The sequence below is a fragment of the Rhagoletis pomonella genome, unplaced genomic scaffold (assembly GCF_013731165.1).
Source record: "Rhagoletis pomonella isolate Grant_MI unplaced genomic scaffold, Rhpom_1.0 Rhpom_scaffold_00002, whole genome shotgun sequence".
NCBI lineage: Eukaryota > Metazoa > Arthropoda > Insecta > Diptera > Tephritidae > Rhagoletis > Rhagoletis pomonella.
Window position 1 is genome coordinate 7136571 of NW_023458556.1, and position 18672 is coordinate 7155242.

An 18672-nucleotide genomic window follows, 5' to 3' on the forward strand; every position below is an offset into this window, starting at 1 on the left:
AGTATATTTGGGAAATCCCTCAAGGTTTCGAGGATAATCGTAACAATAATTTTGGCAACCTTCAACTCTTTCAAATTCACTTGCAGTATGTATTTTTAGGATATGCCTTTAGGTAAGTAAATATGCTTCGATATTTACATACATACAATATATTTATTGTTTGTACGCATTTCATTTATTAGTCTGTGCTTGTTGTTGAGCGTGGCATTTATTAAAAGCCTTTATCGAGGATAAATAAAGCAAGCAAAAAAAAAAGGAAATACATAAATGAATGCATGTACATATATACATAAATGTACTATAGGGTGGTCCAAAAATGCTTGTAAGGCAAGTAAAGTCGGAGTTTTAAGCTGCTCTCACCCACTATTATTGTTCTATTTTATATGGGGAAATATTTTTCATAGAGATGGTATAGAATCCTTGAGAAGCAATATTTTGTAGTCGGCGCAAACTCTATTTCTCTTCAGAAGGCATCAAAAATAATGCAAAATTTTTAATTTAAAAATTGTTTAATATTAAAGATTTTTTATGGGTTCCCCATTGCCATTTTGGGGATTTTGAGGGTCCCATAAAAAACAGCTAGCATAAAAAAATGGTTAAATAAACAATTGCGGATTATTCATTGAAGTCTGCTGAAGGAAAGCAAGAGTTTGCCGGTTGAAAAATTTAGATCTCTGAGGATTCTATTTCATTTCTACTAAAAATTGTTTTACCCCCATATAAAATGCATGGGAAACTTGGAGCGCCGCCCAATTTTATTTTTTAATTTTTAATTTTATATTTGATTCGATATAGAACAATTCAAGAGGGTATGAGCATTCAGATTTCGAATTTACTTCCTTTGGATCAACCTAATGTACACACATTCATCATTCTACCATAACCATCATTTAATGTTTTTAATATTCAACCACTCCACGTGGCGAATATGTAGGATTTTGTAATGCCATCAATTATTATTTTATTGGCATATAGTAACTGATTTTATGGCCATTGTTTCAGTTGGTAAATAGAAACAATGGCAGCGGGCGAGCATGACAAGCATGAGCGGAATTGGCAGCGTGTGCTGGAAAATGTTGACCAAAGCCTGTCGGAGCATGAGCAAAATATTGTTTTTATTCATGAAGTTTTTTTTGGGAAATGGAGTTAGTAAAAATCAAGTAAGTACTATAAAATTGACGAATTTTACGCGGTCTAAGAGTTATAAAAAAAGAGTGAATGGATCATGAGGGAGTGGGATTCTTCTTCGCAATGGCGGGCTTTCAGTCTTTCTTTCGCAATGTTGAAAAAATTGGTTTGAACTTTCTTTAAATTTCTGTGAAGCTTAAAATTTTTCGTTAGTTACTTCCATATTCGAAATCAAACCATTTTGTTGCTCTGAAGAATCTGATAACTAACTAAACCTCTAGAATACCCAGCATTTTTTCATTTATGTATATAAAAATTAACCTTCACATACATACCTGAAATGAAAGATAACAACTTCTCACACTCCTTATTTGATCCTTTAACTTATTACAAGCAGACTGCTGCCCATTTTACGGTTCATAATTAAATAACGAGCGTGCGCAGCATACAAAGGCTCATTTTTATTTCAGACTCAAATTTATTATTTACGAACGAATTATGTACGACCGTACGAAGTGCAAACGTTTGCACTTGAAGCATCATGGAGGCGAAATTAAGTGCCGAGCTTTAAAAATCCCTGACAGTGAAAGAGGAATGAAAAGATTTATAGGCGCGGAAAAAACAAAAACGTTAAAAAGTAGGAAAAATTGTGGTGAAACCGGCTAAAATTCATTAAAATTCGTATAAAGGCGAAAGGGTTAAATATGAAAAATTAAGCTTTTAAGCCTGCACTCCATACAATCAATTCATTCCCATTCGTAACACAAAATACATTTTTCTTCTTTAATGAGTGAACGAGTATGCATGCGTTGCCAGCAACATGAAAGGGTAACAATTTTTGTATGGTATCACTTACGAGTTGTTTTTTTTTTTATCGAGAAGTTACGTTGAGTCAACCACTTCCCTTTACCACTTAATCTGAAAATGCCTTCTTAAACAATATTATTATTTTTTTTGTTGTAACTATAGTATTTTAACTGAACATTGGCGTTATCCTTATTTGCATAAATAATGTATTTGTCATCTGCATCATTTACTCCTTTTGAATTGGTTTTCCTGTTAAGGATTTATTTGTTTGTAACTCAATACGTACCAGTATCAATAACACTTCACGTTCAGCCGACTCTCTCTCTTAAAAATGACGAATTGTGTAGCGGTAAAGTGAAAAAGCAAAGCAAGAAAATGTTATGTTAAAAAAATAAAACTTCACTTTTCTAGTACCTCTCTAAGGGCTTTTTCGCATTTTTTCTTTTTTGATTTGATTTTTCATTGCATTTCGACGAAGCTTTGAAAGAGCTATACTAAGTATTTAATTTTATATAATATGAAACTGTTCCCTATCTGTAGGTACAGGAGCGTCTACCTACATACAGTGGCGGGCAAAAATGGATGAATGGTATTTCGTTTTTAATATTTACAATATTTTTCAAGCAAAATTTTTTTTTAGATTTTTTTATAAAAATATGGTTAATGCTTTAAATTTCGATAGCTAAAAATTTCGATAGCTAAAAAATAACAATCCGGAATAACGGCCATTTCGTTTATAAAGTTTTAGAAATATCTACAACTAATTGTTCTTCAAATCATTCTGTAAATTTAATACTAAATAAAGTTGGGGATAAGACTTTCAATTGGAAATAGCCTAATAGATATAAAAATTAATAAACATTTACAAGTTCCAATATCATTAAAATGAATTAGCATATAAATTAACTAAATAAAATAAACCGGTTTATGTGATAGCAAAAAACCTGATTACTCTATATTAAAAAAAAAAAATCAACATTTAAAAAAAAAACGACTGAAATATTTAATAAAACAGGTTTGCAATGGTTTCAAAAAACCGGGTCTATCATCTTAGTATTTGCGCGCCATCTTTCTGACCACAAAGTGCTAACTACGTATAAAGTTCTCGGCTATGGTTTGGCGTTCCTCTCTTAATATTATTTCAAGCAATACCATTTTTTTTTTATTTTACTAGTAAAGCGACGTTCGCAAAAGTTTGCTAACACAACGAAGAGACTTACATCACCAGCACATTGCTTATGTCGTGTAGAAAAAAATAACTTCATTCACAGTCCACTTCTCATCTGAAGTGAAGCCTTCATTTCATTTATAGTTCGTGCAAGCACTTAGTACACAAGTGCGCATAACTTTAAGTTACTTTACATACGGGTCGGAAATGCAGATTTACCTGTTATAAAAAAGAATTTAATATAAGAAAATCTTAAGAAAAGCATGACACTACCAGAACAGAAAGTACTCAGTTCCACAGAAGCAGGCAGATTAAAAAAAAAAACGTTTGTAAGATAAAACCGGTAGCGCGAAAAAACACTTTAGTATCCAACTACCTTCTGTGTCTTCCTTTTTTTCATGAATTTAAAAATTAATGAACGCATTTCTTATATTTTTACGTGTTTTTTTGTTTGTTTGTTTGTTTGCAACAGCCAGTCACAGCAAGCTTGGCAGGCGGATCGAGTGCTAGGCTTAAAATGAAGACTTGCGCTTCATTGTTCAAGCTACGCCCGCATTTCTCTACTAACTAAATATACATACATACATATTTAATGAATCCAATGCTCTTGTAAGCGCAAAGAAGATCATAACCAGTCATAAACGTAATAACACTATGGGGTACATGGGGCTACACCACCTCCAGCATCTTTGGTGAATGGCCGCTAGGGTCACTACCAACCAATAATGGCGCTCTTAGGTCACTTAAATGTAATTGAAGTAAAAGTTAAACAGTTACTTCATACAAGTATGTATGTACATATGAACGTCGAAAGTAATGAAATTAATGTAGTTGCATTGCGGCGCGTCACTAAACCATAGCAGGAAAAGATGTGCTGTAATGGTTGAATTGATGTGTTTGAAGCAGTGAACTGAAACCAAAAACTCGAATGGCAGGGGGGGCCAGACGGCAGACGGAAGTATGAGGCGCAGTGCGCTGCTAATGTAGACAAACTTTTTAAGTGCACTTATCCTGCTAATGTATTTTTTGCTGAAATTTCTTTTAAATTTTTTTCCGGTCAACCTAAATTAATAAGCCGACATTTTGGACATGGTCCGTTTTTAATTAAAAATAGCTTCAAATGTATTAATATGTATTAAGAGAAATGCGGCTGCAAGAAGGGAAAGATTTGGGCATTGGTTTAAACATTTGCACTAGATTTCCCATTATATTCATTAAAGCTTTCATTTAGCCTCACTTAATGCAAACAAAAAATTATTAATAAATACTTTATCTACGTTTTTATCATCTCTTTTGGTTCAGAAGTTACACTGGTTTAAAAAATAAGGACTAATTTTGGGTCTTTATTTATTCACACAAGGATCACATTTAAAAGGTAGAATTAGAGCGGAGAGCAATTCTTTCAGAGAGCTCCATAAAAAACTTTGTTGAGGAATAAGGTACATCAACCCTGCAGGAAACTTCCTACCTAATGAGTTTGTGCTTGATGAAGGCGTTTAAAGTTGCATGACTCTTCTGACAGACACTAGGCCATCGGTGGTTTTAGTAGTGCTTTAAGTTCACTAAGCGGCAACTATATGCCCTGAAGAGTGTCAAAATCGGGCAAGACCCCATAAGAACGTATGTATAAGAGCACAAAAAATTATCCAAAAATATTTAAGGGAATGGCTGTTTAACACACACAGTTATTTGGCAGAAGGAAAACCAAGTCGTTTTGGCAGTTAATTTGACTGACGCGGGAATGACCTTCTGGGAAAAGACAGAACACCCGCCACAAAAATTTCATCGCAGAGCATTATGTAAATAATCTTAACCCTTCTGCAACGTTTTGGGTCATTTCGACTCTATAATAGAAATTAGTAAATTTTAAGAAAAAAAAAATGATATTTCAATATGAATTCAGTTAATATTTTATTTATCACATGCATACACTTTATCGGCAAGTGCTATATGTTTACCGGTTCAAAGTTACCCTTAAATACTAAATAATAATTTGGTTTAAAAAGACCCAGAAACAGTATGGGTGTATGGAAAAACTATGTTGCCTTCTAGAAACCAAAATAAAATAAAAAAAAACTCTTTTATTTTTTTTTAATCATAGCTGATTATACTTTTAACGAATAGACAACGCCGCACCTAACTCTGTAATTAAAGAACTTGTCCATGAAAATTGGGTCCATTTGACCCAATAACTGCGGAAGGGTTAAACACGTAACTTATGACTCTAGGGGTTTTTTTTCTGTTAAAAACTAAAACTAAACAGTAGAATATTTAAGTCTATGACGTAGTTTATGTAAAGACAGATAAACATTCGAATCAGCCTGCCAAATTTCTAATTTCAGCAAGTGTCAATCTTTTACTCAGTATCGTTATTGCAGGCAATAAGCGACGTCAGCACCATCTGACACGCACACACACACACACACTCCAAACGTTAATTAACTAAAAGCAATCGTAAAAAAAAAATCTTTTCAAAAATAGAATGGCAAACGGAGAAGAAATGCTTGGTGAACAAAGCACTGACGTTTAAATGCAAGAAAAAAATTGCTTTAACGGCATTTTTCTACACGCTACATGCCACATGCAACCGGACAATGGCAACACGTTGCCCCACCGCGCGTCCTTGCATTGAATTTTTCAATTACATACATTTTTATTTTTTATTGCTTGCCAGTCTCATAAAGGTCATAGAGAATGACTGATGAGGCACTCAATCTGCCACAGGAACAAGAACAATAACAATAGCCAGCCAACTACAACTACAGAGCAACTATGATTATTATAAAATAAAGGAATCAAGGATCACCTGCAAACGGATGAATGAAAGCGCAAAAATATGGTCATTTTGCTTTGAAATTTTTTGAACCTGTCAGCAAGCGTGTAAATACCTGCACGCAAACGCATGCATGCGCACTCATGTTGTCATACAAAAAAAAAACAAAAAAAAGATCGTTTGTAGTTTTTATAATTTTAGTCAGAAAAAAGAAGTAAACGAGTGAAAATAGGAAATAGAAATATGGATATGCGTCGGTATGTTAGTCTGTAGGAATGTATGTTTGTCTGCAGGTATGTTGCGGTCCAAGGTATGTATGTATACAAGAATTCTGCAAAAGTGCTTAACAATTAGCGAAAATGAAAGTTGGGGCAAAGTGAAAATTAATCGAGCGAACAGCATAGGTGAGATGAGAGTAGAAGCAATTGAGAATAGACACGACAAAGCTTCGGGTTTTGCAGCTTTAATGGAGTATCGAAAGTTTCGCTTAGCAACTCGCTTCTCCGGTTACTTCTCCGGGATTGCCTGTGCAACTATGTACAAACTTTCTGTACGATTAATCTTCAAAATAATCAGACAATTAAAGTCAAGCGGGAAAACGGCAAAAGTGATTAAATGAAATGAAAAAGTTAAGAATGTGCAAAAATGTGCAACTGAGCTTGCTTGCCAATTTGTAGCAAAACCAAGTTGAGGTGAAAGTTCAAAAAAAGATTTCTCATTCAATTTGAAATCACTCTGGTAAGATGTGTTAAAATATAAAAGAAAACGAATACAAAGGGGAATTTAATTACGAATGCAAATAAAAGTGGCAATGCCAAAGGACATCAATGAGATAACAAAAGCATTAAAGCAAAGATACGTTCTTCTTATAATTTGACATTAAAATCCTCCACAGGAAACAATAAACTTTGGCAAAAGCCGATGTTGATAGAGATAACGACAGAGGAAACGAGTTGGCAAGGAGTTTCTGTCTTCCAGAAATCGCTGACGAACAAATATATAATATAATAATCGTAATGGGTAAATGATAACGTTGAAACAACACGAATAGGAAGGAGTTTCTGCTTTCCAAAAATCAAGCAGGAAAAATATGTTGGTGTTGGTTACCTCTTCCGTCAGTGCGAGAAGATGATGTTTTTCTAAGTAATTCGCTCAGCGCTTAAAAATATTGCAAGCGTTGGTTTAATTGCCCATCGATTTCCTAGAAAGTGAAATTCTGCTAGATTAATGGAAGTCCGTATCTTGATTTTCACTCATTGTATGCGTCTCTGTATATTTGTCGTTTTTCACAAAGACCATTAATTCTTTAATCTTTCATTTACAAAATAAATAAAAAAAAACACGCTTCCACGAACTTTATTCAACAATAAATTTCGCCACAGGGTCGCAATTAATCACACTTCGTCTGACGATCTGAAGAGATTTGCAGCAATTTTTCACGGCTTGTTTTTGTTTTTGCTTGCTTTTCGCTTCACCTTGCCGGAACAAAAAGTGGTTTTCATCTTTTAATTCGTCTTTGACGTCATATTTTCACCAGAAGGCAGACTCACTGACACAAACATACATACATACGAATTGCTGTACTCCCATTGACGCGTATGCACTAGGACATTCAATCCCGAAGCATTTTAACAATCCCGGAATTTCGAGGTTAAAATATTCGAATCATAACTTTTTGCATTTTACAGTAGGTTCGCCTTTTTCAAACCGCACAGATTCATTGTCACCACATTTGGTCTTAGGGGAGCATAATGCCCCTTAGTAAAAGAGTACATAATTCGATGTTTAAATATTTTTATTCTAAAATATGTATATTACTTGTCAAAAACATTTACTCATATTTGCAGAAATCTTTTTCCAAAAAAAAAAGGCCAACAAAGTAAAATGGGGAACAACTCTGCCGCACTGTAAAAGCTTGTTGTGTTTTCAATTGCTACGAGATTTTTCGTTATTACACAGTTCTTGCACAAAATATTTGAACAAGTACAGTTATTCAGGCAGGTCCTGAAATTCACTTCCAAGTGCAAATGGCTCAAGTTCACTTTGAATCCAAATTTTGGGGTTCTGTATTTCTCGTGTTTCAAATGAATTATTTTTTTCGTTTTCAACATTTCTTTCATTCTGTAAATGAATCAGTAAAAATATCCGGATCCCGGAGCTGTCATCCCGGGACTTCGGGATATGGAAAAGTGAATGCCCTAGTATGCACACAATCACAGATAATTAAACAGTCTCAGCAGCAGAAGCGCAGATGACCCTAGCGCTGACCTATTTCATCGGCTTCCAACATACATACATACATACAAATATACTTCGTCTGCGACACAAACAAAGCAAGACTAATCCAGTCGAAGTCAAGTTGCCCCACTCCTTCGCCAGGAAAAGGGACAGCGCTAAATGAGCTGTCATCAGATACATCTGTATGTGTGTAGTCAGTCAGTCAGTCGATCAGTCTGTTGGCGAACCAGTCAGCCATGCAGTCTCCAAGGTTGTGCCCGGCCGTTGGGCAATCACTGCGGACAGCAATTGGTTTGCCACTTTATACTTATTTCTCAATTTCTTCATTTCAACCATTTAATTTTTTTTTTTTGCAAAACGATTTTGTGTGCCTGTATATGTATGTTTTTTTTTTATAATGGGTGTGCAATACCTATGAATAGATTGTATAAAATTATTCTTCACTGCTATTTATACGCATCAGTTGATACATATTTTGCAGCAAAACTCGAATTCGTCGATGCCCCAGCCTTCCGCCGTTGCCTTTGTTTCCCACTTCTTCCACTAATTTATTTTCGTTCTTGCTGCACTCATTCAAACACATTCGAATGGAAAATTGAAAATTTAAAGCGTAATGCATCGCCGCAACTGCTGCCCAAGCACCCGGCCCCCTTGTGCATTTGAGTCGATCGAAGCGCAATCAGAGTCATCGTAAAATGAGGGCAATGACGTCTCTGTGTGCGCTGCGGGGCTGGAAACAGGGACGGCTTTAGAGGGAAACGACGCCCGGGGTGTAAATGAAACGACGCGCCCTTTGATAATAGTTTTTGTTACCTCGGTTTCTTCGACATAAAAAAATTTCCAATTCTTACTACATATAATCAAAATTTTGAGATATCAATTACAACAAGTTTACTTTGCTTTGGCTTGAGCCAAATTTCAATGGTTTTGGGCAAGTCTTTCTTGGGACATAGTAGATCTTAGGTACGTTTTTATCAGCTGCGAATTTGAAAAACTTCGCTCCCTGCTGATAACATTCACAGTCAATCCTGAGAGAAACCCAGACATTAGGAAATACCTCGAGTACATTTTTCTTGCTGAAATTCAAGAACCTCCATGGTCATTTCCACCTTCATAAAGCTCAATTATATTTATGTCCGCATTCTAACAAAAATTCACATTCGAAAATATTATGCCCGCCCCTCTCGCCCTGCACAAAAACCGGCCCTGGCTGGAAAAGCCACAAAGCCAACAGAGCGAACACAAATTGAAGCAACAACACAAATTAAACCGACTAATAAAGACTAATCCAATAATATTTGCGCATAAATAGTATTTTGACGTTTTTCCTACAATTACGTCGGAGAATGTTAAAAGCAAGGCGACCGGGCACAAATGCGAGTAAAAAAAAAATCGGATGCGAAAAAAGATTTGTGAAATGACATGTGATTGATGGTGAGACGATTGGAATGGCAAATGGCAGCTAAGCGACGATGTCGAGAGATATTTAGTTGGACATTAAGCGTCGCTGTGGAAGAGAACTAAATCGCTAATGGCAATTTGAGCAGCAAAGCGGCGCGCGACGGTAGCTGGTGGCAGCAGGTTAAGTCAATTAGCGCCACATTTACGAATGTATATAAATAGATAGTCGTTTTTGTTGCCGATGTCGAGGCAAATTAATCCAATTTAAGTGAGTGATTTGAGACAACTAAGTAAACTTTCTGCGTTGAGAAAAGCAAAAAAAGAAAATGTTCGCATAGAAATACAGCTAATTTACGCAATGAATAAAATTGGACAATTAAAGAAATAAACATTTACAAGCGTGTTTTTGTTTTTACTTTATTAAAAAAAAAAACAAATCTGGCGGGCGTTCAACTATGAAGTTTTAGACACTTATTGCGTCCAATCTAAAGTACTATGTACGTGGCAGCGCCTCAAATCCAATTGAGCAAATTAGAGGAAACTGGAGAAATGGATTGCGCTGCGCCACACTCCACGATTTTCTCTGTCATAAAAGCTGGAACTAACTTTAGGATCGACTTTATGTCGACTATGAATATGTCTGAGTAAATCCTCTAAATATGACGCGCCCTGGAACAGACTAAGGGCCGGTTGTTCAATATCCGATTAACCCAACGCGGAGATAGAAGCTCCGGTTAAACACAACGACTGCCTCATCGATCAAATGTTATATGCATGATCTCGAAAACGTCGATAGTGTAATGGTAGTGATAACTAGACATTGAACAACCGGCCCAAATACGGTGTTCGCATGAGGCGATTTTACAGGCAAATTTTAGTTGAAAGCAACAATCGCCTGGTGTGAACGGCCTTTCAACTAACCGCTTCCAATGAAGTTGGGGTGCAGACAAAATTTTGATTCAACTAATCGCCTCTAAAATTGCCTGAAAAATCGCCTCATGCGAACACCGTATAAGAGTAAATACTCACCAGTATAGTGCGCTGCACTATTATGTTAGCACAACAAGCGCTTCTTGCTGTCAAATTCTGATAAATACATACATACATATGTCATACGACGATTTGTTGTTTGTTTGACAACCAAATTGTCAACAAAAGGAAAGTCCAGTTTGTTAATGCATGTTGACAAGTATTTAATTACTTAGATAAGAGGATTCTGATGAATTAGTAAGTGTTTTTGATTATTTACATATGTAATCTGAGTGTGTTTACATACAAAATAAGAAAAAGTGTATAAGAAAAATTTTGAGGTTATGTTGTAGTTGTCGGAAGTTACCATTTTATTTTACCAGAAAGCGATCCCCTACTTTTTAGTGTTACTCTCTTTCTTTCATTCTCATTTATTTATTTTTTTGACTGGTCTACTAGACTTAGTCCTCAGAATAGTGGATAAAATATAAAAAAAAAATTATAAAATCAGCGGTAATTTTTATCCATTTGAAACTTTTACTTTATCCTACTAGAATTCAATGGGCTACTGCATACTCAGAATGGACTATATTTTTTAAAAAATAGCCAAAATTAAATAACAAAAAAAAATGTATATATATTAAAACTTGTCAAAATGTGGTGCGGCTATCATTTTTTCGACCACTGTACATATAGAGTCAGTGTGAAATGTAAGTGTACACCTTAGGTTAGGTTAGGTTAGATAAACGGGCTGCCTGGGCATATGGAGATCTCATCGGGAGTGTGGAAAAAATGCTACCCAATGTGCTTAAACCTTAGGATCGAAAAACTTATGAAAAACTTTTTTCATTTATTATTTATGAAAATATAGTTCATTCTATAACATATGGTTTTTAAATCAAAGTTTCACACTTTATATAAAGTTCACAAAAATTCAAACAATTTTCATCAAAATTTCCAAAGTTTAGTAAGACAAGGAGGATATTCGCGTTTACTTTCATATAACGCGTGATAAAATTTGTTTTTATATGGAAGAAAATGCGCAACACCCTCCATAAAAAAAAATCTAAAAAATCAACGGTAATTTTTAGCGACTTGAAACTTGCACTTAATAAGACTAAAATTAAATGGGCTAAAAACTGCATGCTCGAGAATTTTCTAAATATTCCGACCCAAAATTCGGAATATTTGATGACAATTTTTTTAAGTTTGATTTTTTTTTTATTTTGTGCAAGCTTTGAAAGTATTATTTACGTGATTTCTGTTATAGATTGAATTATATTTGAAATTAAAATTATTAAAAATAAATAAGTAAACGTAAGTTGCAAACAATTTAATTTTCGGTTTCGATGCTAATTAGTTGAACGCAGGTGTATGTACTATTTTACATATATATAAGGTAAGTTATTGTGTATGAACGGTTTGAATGCACGTCTGTTGTTGCTAGCCCACTTGTGAGTGATAGCTGCACGGAAGCTTTCGCTATTAGAAAGAGAATAGACGAAGAAAGAGAGAGGAACAAGAGAGCAAAGTTTGTAGTTAGCGGCAAAGCGCTGAGTGTAACAGCTCAATAAAGTACTTTGGCACAAGATCTTCAAGCGTTTCCGTAGTGTAGTGGTTATCACGTGTGCTTCACACGCACAAGGTCCTCAGTTCGAACCTGGGCGGAAACAAGCCGAATGTAACGTTTTTTTTTTTTTTTGGGAAAACATTTTTTGGGTTTGAATTTTAACAGCTCTTAACTACACCGAGCTTATGGAATCTCTGCGAATTTTACCAGTTTGCTTAGGCATTCAACAATTAAAACTATTAAAATTTCTAAATAAATTTGATTTGATTCTTGTTCTTGATGAATGAATGATTAATTGGAAAATATTGAGAATATCTTTAAACTCAGCTGTCAGCGAGAAAAGTCGAAATTATGTTTCAATTGATGACATCAGTTAAAATATATTAACTACAAGAAAATATAAATAAAAAGGGCAGCACCAAACAACTAAATTCGATACAAACAAAGCTGAAAAATCCGAACCGGACTGCAACTTTTCCACTCACGCGCCATTAATTTCCATTGTTTTGTTTGTGTAATTTTTTTTATCTCTACTTTTTGCATTTTTTGCAATCTTCTGAAAATCGAAAACAAGCATTTGACGCATTACGATAGGTCCAAGAGCGACGAGTCTATTCAATTACTTGCATCATGCCACCGAAATTGTGGCTTTTTCGTTTGAAATGAAAGAAAGATGCACAAAAAAAAGAATACAAAAAAAAAAGCTTTACAAAAGAGGAAAATACGTGTGGAAGCAGAAGTACATAAAGCAAAACGGCCTGATTCTTGGAGCAGAAAAAGCAGACTAATGAATATTTTTCGGCTCCGTGGTCGCAGTGCAGCGAATCGCTTCCTTTAGGAGTTTAAATCAAAATGGGAATTAATAACATAAATGCTATAATTGGAGTGCTGAAGAAAGAAATAAGGCTATGTACACTTATTGCACACTGTAGATAGGCCACTATACGGTAGCATTACTTTTAGGTTCTTCTTAGTTGTCTATAACTTTGGAACGGCTTGTTGTCAGGCCTGCCAATTTGGCTCCAACCGTGTCCTTTTTGGGTCCTATTTTACTTCAAGTGGCACGTTATTTTTCAATTTGGCACAAATGACACTTTTGTAAAATATTAATATTTCAATAAGTTTTTCTGAAATCCATCGTGTACTAAGTTTTCATCAACTATACATGGTTCTCTAATTTCTTATGTTTAAGCAACTGGTATATTTTGGTCTTGAACTTTTATTTTAGAAATGTGTTTCTTATTTTATTGCTAACTGGCAAGGAAAGAAATAATGGTAACTTATTTGGAACTTTTATTTCCTATTTGGTACGTTTTTTGCATTGTTTACCAATATGGGCAATTCCGAGAAATAGTCAATTAAAAATGCAAAAAAAAATCATGCAATTCAAATTCTCGCAATTTGGTACCAAAAATGGCACAGTAAAATACATATATATGTATATATATTAATTTCAAATTTGTTTTCGCACTTATTTGAGAAATCTGATTTGCCCCTCTACTTCTTGAAAAAAACCTTCGAAGAGCCTTAGCAATATAACTTTTAATAAAATACCAAAATAACGCTTTAAAAGTAAATTTTTTTCAACGGCAAAAGGAGTAACGTCCGCAAAGTAACGTCACGAACAAACTTATATAATTTTTTTTTTAATTCAATCCAACCTTTAGTTTGCTTTTATAATAGTACATTTTGTTCTCTTCAAAGTATTCTTGTAGATTGTGTTCTCCATGCATGACAATTTGCCGAAATCTGTTGACTTTGATGGTCATATCAAAATCGCTTCCTTTTTCAGTAACGTTCGAACACAAATTTCGAAGGCAAATACGCCGCCATTAATTGAAATTTCCATTCATTTTGCTCTCATAAGTACTGCTTTAAACCTGCCCTTTTGCCGCAGAAACTTTTTTGACTTATAATTTTTGTTTTTTGTGGAAACGTCCGCAACGTTTTGAACGGTCGGACCTAAAGCTTGGGTTTTTCAGCCGTCCATTAATATGTTCTGAGGAAAAGAAAAACAGGTATTAAACAAATTTGCCAATTACCAAATGCGAGAAAAATGGCTGCTCACAACTGTAACTGAAGAAATGTACCGTTCTTCAATCTGGAAAAAAAACAGACCCCAAAAGTCCTCCATTAAATTTTGATCGGTACAGCGTGCTGTCAAGTCAAGCAAGTAAATTTTTGGGCCCTCAAGCCACTCTCTTGTTGATCTACTGACATGAATTTTTGCCAATCTTGCTGAAAAATAAAAGTTTTATTAACAACAGCAAGAAGATAAGGAAGCAAGCAGCCAGAGAGAGGACACTCTTGCACTCCAAGCTGTTCATCCGTGTTGATGAAAGATAAATGTGAAGTATAAAAAATTTAAAATTAAGTCACTTAAAAATAATGTTTTTTCTTCAACATAAAATAATTTTTTTTTATTTTACTTGCCTTTACTCTCCTTTAGACCACCCCTTTACACACTACATCCAACGGCTACGAATACTACTGCAATTAAGTTATAAGTATGCAATTTTTCTCATTTTCTTTCTCTCGTTTATCTTTTCTACATTACAACTAGCAGAAAAAGTTCGTTCAAGTTTCAGGAAACAAAAAATTATTCTTAGTTTCTTCAGCCTCAAAGTAAAGTGGAAGTAATTGGAATTTTACGACGTCATAATTTATTGAAAGCAATTAAAAAAGTTTTCGATTCAGTTACATATTTGAATGTTCTCAAACACTTTTAGTCGATTAAGTACGTTTTGGGCAACTTAATTTGAAATATTTAGATATTGAACAAAATAAAAGGATAATTTATAACAATCAATAAATGTCGAGCGAGTAATCCTCAAAATGTGCTTGTCTAGACACTGTACGTATTCATACGTAAAGGCAAAACTAGCAAACCTAGCTTTGTATATTTATATGTACAAGTATGTTATTTGAAAATGAGCAGATTAGAAACAAAAAAAGAAAAAAAAAAAACAGCACAACCAAGAGGGACTTCAAGTCTCAAGCGGTTGTGCAGTCAGTCAGTGCCAAAATGCAGCTAATCGACTGTATGACAGCTTATTGCCACTATTAAGCATAGCGAAAGGTTAACGAGTGCAGAATATTCCAAATGAGTGAGCTTGCAAATAGCTGGAAAATTTTTTGCTTTGTTGCTTTGGGTTATATTAATTTTTGTTAAAGTTTCATTTCCATTGCAAAAACGTTTTTTTTTATTTATATCTATATGTATGTATGTATGTATTTATGTAGATATATATTTACATACATATATATATAATTACTTCCTCCGATAGCGTGCGTGTAACTGCACAGATCGGAAAGGCATTTGTCACCAATTGTTTCCAAACAATAAATTGCATGGAAATAAAATTACGCATTGGCCGGTCTGCCACACTTGCCACCACACACACAAATACTTTGCACCCACAATCATACACAAAAACAGCCGAGCATACACATTTGTGTCAGGCAAATGAACTTACGAACTTTCAACAACTTTCTGCCACTGGTTCAACAACAAAATCGTTGACCTTTGAGGCACTTTGAGGCGCCCAAAGGCCCTGCACTTACTAAGATGTATATAAATACTTATTTACATATTTATTGTATAGATAGTGTCCACATGTATTTTAATGTGAATGATATTTTGTTTATTCATACCACATTTATAAGTATGCACATAGAAAAACATATTTTAAATGTAAGACACTCGGCAAATTACGCATACAGGACAATTTGACTACCGGACACTTCTGCGTCCTGCATTAGCCGCCAATTTGTTAATACAGAACAAATTTCACGCCTTTTTTATACCGTTCTCTCCTCTCTTTAGTTTTTGGGGGAGGCTGGAAGAAAATAAATTTGAACCAACCTAATGTGCATACGTATATTCGCGTGAAATGAAATGGACTGAAGCAACGTGGAAGTATAGTTTGGATACAAAGTAAATATTCTAGTAGAGCTTTTATTTATATGTATCTGCAAACATGTTTGACGTACAAACATACATATCTTCAATATTAAAAAGTATGTACCAAACGACAAATATGTATTTAATAAGCGTCGTGCCGAAAAACCCCTGCAGGAAATGGATCTAACCATAAGCTAACTTTAAGTTGATTAGGTAGGAGCTAAAATTCACTTATTATCTGTATATATTCTTTGACGAAAGCTAACTATATTTTTATGGCGATGGCCGCGAAATAGTCAAGGGTGGTTACCTCTGCATTTGATTTAACTAACTTGTAACTAGCTACTTTTGGACATAAAATATCAATAGGAAAAACAAAATATTTTTTTTATATTTTTTTATTTTTATTTACTTTATTTATTTATTTTATTACATTTCATATTTGTTTTCATATTCTGCTGTAGGTGGTCCCATATTCGAACTCCGTCAGACATAACTTCAAAATTATAATATGAAATTTCGATCTCCCTTTTATTTGTACTCAATTCGAAAAAGTATTTGCGAAGTGCAGTATATTTAAATAGAAACGCGTTTAAAGAAAACAATGTCGAGCTTTACTCCTGCATTACTTGTCCATTTGTTTCAAGTTAGCTTTTTGTAGCTAACCACAAGTTATATATTTTATTGAAATCCCGCATAAAAGCTAACTACAAGTAGGTTGTTTTTTGATAATTTTTACTGCAGGGACATACCAAGCATTAATGTGTTGGTAATGTACACATGCGCAAATCTCATAAATACTTGGTCAACGAAAAACTAACAAATTTTTCTTTTGTGTGCTGATCAATTTTGTTTCAATTTTGTTGCTTGCATAGACTTGATTAATCTAACTGGTGCTAGTGCAAGTGAAGTACAGTTCCCTTCACTTTATGCCCAATGTTTCGTTAGCTTCCTGAGCTTCTGCGGAGGCGGAAACTTTATTGAAAAAAAAAAAAACAAAAAACGTAGAAACAATTATACATCAATAGAACAATTAAAAATCATATTTGTATGATCTACGCAAAAACTTACGTGGGAATAGTGAATATTTTGTAAGTAAAAGTGCCGCATTTTCGTGCGAACGAATTTGCAAGCCATTGCAATAAACAAAGTACAGTTTTTCTACGCACAATTGTCGACAATAGCAATCTCACACAACAACAACAACAATCGTGGTGTACATCGGTAAGTAAAGTTAACAACCGACATAAATACAAAAAAGCTTACTTTTGCACTTACACTTATTCACAGTTTATTGACACATATTCAAGAGGACGGACGCCCAACCAACAAAGGCTGTTTTGAAAAAGTTCAACAGACTGAAGGGCACATAGATACATACATACATACATACATGCATATGAATGTACGAGTAATATTGTATGTACTCAGAAATGAAATAAAGGTTATTAACTTTAAAGAGTTCCATTAAAAGGTTACAAAGTTTTGGTTTTTGTTTTGAAAAAAAAAATAAAAGGTCTTCTTAATTACTGCCGAAAATATTATTAAAAGGGAAGAAGATAAAATTAGAGACACACAAAATATTTCCGTTAGTTAGGCACACTATGTATCAGTAACAGTTGTATGTTTACTTTTGATTAGACAAATGCCAACCTCACGCCCAAAACATCTGTTGTTTATTGTTCTTCCCCGTGAAAAAAAGGACGTTCCTTCCGCTTTTTCACGCTCAATTCTGCGTGGCGCATTGCTGCGTTGTGACTGTTTGCGGTTGTTTAGATTGAAATAAATTGCGTGGCCGTCTTTATTTAAACAATGTACATACATACATACATAGATACATATATGTACATAAAATGACAACGTCGAAAAAATTGTAATGTGCTTGTATGTATGTATTTATCTTTCATTAAACATGAATCGTTTGTTTCCCACGCTTGGTATTTTTAATTAAAAATTTGCTTTTATTTTGTGTCAGCCTTTTAAAAAAAAGACAATCCCCCTCAAATTAACACACTTTTGGCCTGGAGCACGTGGAGTGTAAAAAAGAAGCAAACAATTAAATTTTACCTAAAACGTCTTAAATGCCATAGAGGAATTTCCAGAAAATTTTCGAGTATGCCTATTAAATTTTTGTCCAATAAAGTGCAAGTTTCAAACGGCTAAAAAATTGCGTTGATTTTTCAACATTTTTTTTTTTTTGAAACTGCTTTTGCGGTTTTTTTTTTTTTTATATAACTGGTGCAATTTACAAAATCGATAAATTTGTATATCGATCCATACTTGGGCAGCATAACACAACCTTACATATGCTCTATTAATTTCTTGGCCAACCGACCCTATTTATGTAGATGCTGACAAATATTTTTTGCCGTTTAAAGGCTGCTCATAAAAATCATTAGTTATTATATGTATGTATGTAGGTCGGCATAAATCTACATACAAGCCTCTTCATTTGCATGATGGCCACAACTATTTGCAGGAAAAGGACGAACATCTCCTTTTTTATTTTAATTTGTATATTATTTTTTCTACTATTAGCTTTCTCCTGATTATTTCCAATTTAAATTTATTATCCTCTCTGCATATTTCCAGATATGCTCCTAACTTTTCGATTTCCTACATCAATTTACCGTAATAAATAATAACCATTTCTCATTGCTGCATAACAAGTGATTCAACTCACGACTAAGTATGCCATTCATCTCGCCAGCCGA

General features: G+C 34.2%; 1 protein-coding gene and 1 non-coding gene across 2 annotated transcripts in view; one reads left to right on the plus strand and one right to left on the minus strand.

The window, feature by feature from the left end:
- The window catches only part of LOC118734420 (eye-specific diacylglycerol kinase-like), a 325708-nt gene that overhangs the window by 226059 nt on the left and 80977 nt on the right, over positions 1 to 18672 (minus strand). The gene's annotated exons all lie outside the window — the stretch shown is intronic.
- Positions 12085 to 12157, plus strand: Trnav-cac. Its single transcript has one exon. It is a non-coding gene; the product is annotated as a tRNA-Val (tRNA).